The following is a 3921-nucleotide window of genomic DNA, read 5'->3' on the forward strand; positions in this document are numbered from 1 at the left end:
TCCTACATTTAATCTTTATTTGCATATAATTGATATTTTCTGCATGCAATTCCTAACATGTCCAAAACAACAACATCTATCTCTAACCAAAGAAGTACTGCACATACTGACTGCATACAACATCTAGACCAATATCTGGACCAATCCGAGTCACATATATTGTTCGGTCCAAACCGGATAGTTGGTTTGACATCAATGACAACAATATCAACAATATTCACACAAGTCTAACACATTTCAACATATTCAATTATTTCTTATCTCAAGAATTCCAATTGGTTTCATTTTATACTAAGTTCCATTCTTAATACTACTATTCATCTACAATAGAATTGTAGACACTTAAAAATGGTCAACGCTTGCGAGGTCATACTTTAACATTTGCGCATTGCCTCATTTTAGGTTTTTGCGTCGCATTAACATTTCTCCTATGTCACGCACTTGATTTTTATCATTTGCGAACATCGAGTCATTCTTCTACATTCTTCAATCATCTCGTCCTCGAATTTGGTCTTGTCAACAACATTATCCAGTCATGATTTTGATCGATTTTATCTTATTGCATCAATGAGCATGCTTATTTGTCATCATTTTGGACATCGTCAATCCTAATTAGGGTTTTGTCCTCTTATCAATCTTATCATCCATCTTATCATTTTGGACATCGTCAATCCTAATTAGGGTTTTGTCCTCTTTTCAATCTTGTCGATTTATCATCAATCCTTCAACCTTGTCATTTTAACGATCGATTTGTCATCGATCGTTGTCATGTTCAATCTTGTCATTTTGCGATCAATTTGTCATTGATCGTGGTCGTTATCAACCTTGTCGTCTTGCAATCCATTTTTGTCATCGATCGTGGTCATGTCTAATCTTGTCATCTTGCAATCTATTTTGTCAATTTTGTCATTTTTCAACCGATTTGTCATCGATCGTTATCTGTCTCAATTATGTCAATTTGGATCAATTTGTCATTGTTCCTCGTCAATTGGCGCATCTATCAATCAAATCATTTTTTTGCATTGGTCATTTATCAAATCAAATCATGATCAAGTCAATTATAGACCTAATTTTCATCCTCGCACTTCTAATTCGTCTTCTAGGGTTTTATGATTTATTCATTTAACCTAATTTGCCATTTCTTCCTTTAGGATTACTAAATTATTTATTAATCCTAAGTTTTCTCATTACAATTAAATATTCATTTAATTGGCTAATTATTCCTCTTTGTGAGTGAATTAATTAATAAATGAAAAATTATTGATTAATTCACTAATTTTTAATTTCCTATTTTCATTAATTCCTAATTTCCACCTATTTTCTAATTTTCTAATTCAAATTCCACCTAATTATCTTGTCTCTAGTTCTCCCTATTTGTGTGCTTCATGCGTCATACTCTTGACATAGCAATTTGTCATAGAGTTTTGTCTTGACATAGAAATGTGTCATAGAATTTGTCCAAAATTGTCATAAAATTCTTGACATAGAAATGTGTCATAGAATTTGTCATAAAATGTCATAGCAATTTGTCATAAAATCTGTCATAAGCCTCTTTGCATAGCAATTTGTCATAGATATGCTATTATTGATTTGAATTTCTATTCAAATCTCTTTCATACTAATTTGCTCATTTATCCAATTTCTCTATAAATTGGATGTTTTCTTCAATCAATTCCTTCATGAATCTCGAATTTTTACCGAACCTTCGTTTCTAGTACTCTTGAGCCTTTTTGCTTTCAAATTGTGTGAGCACTTGTAGGTGAGATCCACAAAACTATTGAAGAGGAAAGAACAACAATGGAGCCGCATGGAAGAAGCATATGGTTTGCATAATTTTACTTTTGAATGCTTTGTTTCCATACCTCTATTGAATGTGCTTTGGAATTAGGTTCATTTGCATTGAGTATTCTTTTGATTATGTTATCATGTTTTGTGGTTTTGATTGATATATCTTATGTTTTGATGAATCCTAATTTCTACGCTACAAGAATATTTCATACAATAAAAATGTGTGTATACATGACTAATAACGCAATACCTAGACTGAAAAAGCATTCCTTCTTTCTCGTCTTACAAATATTTGATTAGCATCAATATTGATAGGTTCAAATCCGGTATTTGCAGAAAAAATATGAAAAAGGTCACAATAAATATGAAATCGATAGGATTCCTCCCATATTCTATCATTTTTAAATTTTATTCTCTTCATGATCTAGTGGATTGGAAACCAAGAAAGTGGAATATTAAAAAAATTAGAATAATCATTTAATCTTCCTATGGAGTTTATAAATAAATATGCTTGGATCATGCCTTTCCTTCTGCTTTCATCTTCTATACCAATCAAATTAGGCTCCTAATGTTTCCAAGAGCAACTAAGGATCTTCTTCGTACATGGGCTCTTATTAGTATTTTTCTATTAAGCATAGCTATGTTTCTTTCTTTCAATTTGTTAGTGCAAGAAATTGCCAACGGTCCCATCTATTGATAGTTTTGGTCCTAGGTTATCAATAATAATTTTTCAGTAGAGTTGGGCTATTTGATTGATTCGCTTACTTCCATTATGCAAGTTTTCCTCATAATTGTTGGAACCATGTTATGGTCTAGAACAATAATTATATGTCTCATGAAAAAACATATGTGAGGTTTTTTGCTTAATTTTTCAATGCTTTTATATTGGGGCTAGTTATTAGCCCTAATTTATTACAAATATATACTTTTTGGGAATTAGTAGAAATGTGTTCCCATTTATTAATAGGTTTTTGGTTTACGCAACCCAGTGCGGCTAATGCTTGTCTAAAATTTTTTATAACTAATTGTGCAGGATATTTTCGACTCTTATTAGGAATCCTAGGTTTGTATTGGGTAACAGATAGTTTCAAATTTTAATATTTGTTTAAAATTTAAATGAATTGACTGCCACTACTGATGGGGTCAATTCATTTTTTGTTAGTTCATGTGCTTTTCTCTTATTTTAAGGTCCAATAGCTAAATATACACAATTCCCACTTCATGTATGGTTATCTGATGGTATGGAAGGGCATAATCCTATTTCAACTCTTATACATGCTACTACTATGGTAGCAAACATAATTTTTCTTCGAGCTCAATTGTTTCCTCTTTTTAAAGCTCTACCTTTGATAATGTATCTTATCTCTTGGATAAGTGGAATAATAACTCTATTGGGAGCTACTATGGCTCTCACTCAAAAAGATCTTAAAAGAGGCTTGGTTTATTCTATTATGTCTTAATTATGTTACATGATGTTGGCTCTAGGGATATATTCATATCGAATCGCTCTGTTCCTTGATTACACTTGCTTATTCCAAGGCATTATTATTCCTAGGATCTAGATTAATGATCCTTTCCATGGAACTCATTATTGGATATTGCCCTAGTAAAATATAGAATATGGTTCTTATGGGTGGTTTGAGGAAATATATGTCAATTACAAGAATCACTTTTATTTTAGGGACACTCTCTCTTTTTGGTATTCCACCCTTTTCTTGTTTTTGGTCTAAAGACCAAATTCTTAGTGATAGTAAGTTATCTTCTCCCATTTTTTTGGGCGATAACTTGGTTCACAGTAGGATTAACTGCCCTTTACATGTTTTGTATGTATTTACTCACTTTTGAAGGGGACTTCTGCATAAATTTAGTTAATTCATATAACAACCACATTACATGATATTTGACTTCTATGTGAGGAGAGGAGGAATATAGGATATTAAATAGAACGAGAGTGGATTCTATGCCAAATCAAATTATAGTCCAAGAATAATTCCTTTTACAAAGAAGCCTTTCAAATTTCGCATTTAGAAAGGCCATGCACACTTATGAACTCCCACTATATAGGTATCGTTGAATCTAAAAATGATCAAGACATCCAAGGATCCACTAATAGTATCATATAGAGAGTGTAAT

General features: G+C 31.8%; 1 pseudogene; it reads left to right on the top strand.

Moving 5' to 3' along the window:
* Positions 1-2276: 2276 nt before the first annotated feature.
* Positions 2277-3633, top strand: LOC131868771 (NAD(P)H-quinone oxidoreductase subunit 5, chloroplastic-like; annotated as a pseudogene).
* Positions 3634-3921: the final 288 nt, after the last annotated feature.

The sequence above is a fragment of the Cryptomeria japonica genome, chromosome 2 (genome assembly GCF_030272615.1).
Source record: "Cryptomeria japonica chromosome 2, Sugi_1.0, whole genome shotgun sequence".
Taxonomy (NCBI): Eukaryota; Viridiplantae; Streptophyta; class Pinopsida; order Cupressales; family Cupressaceae; genus Cryptomeria; species Cryptomeria japonica.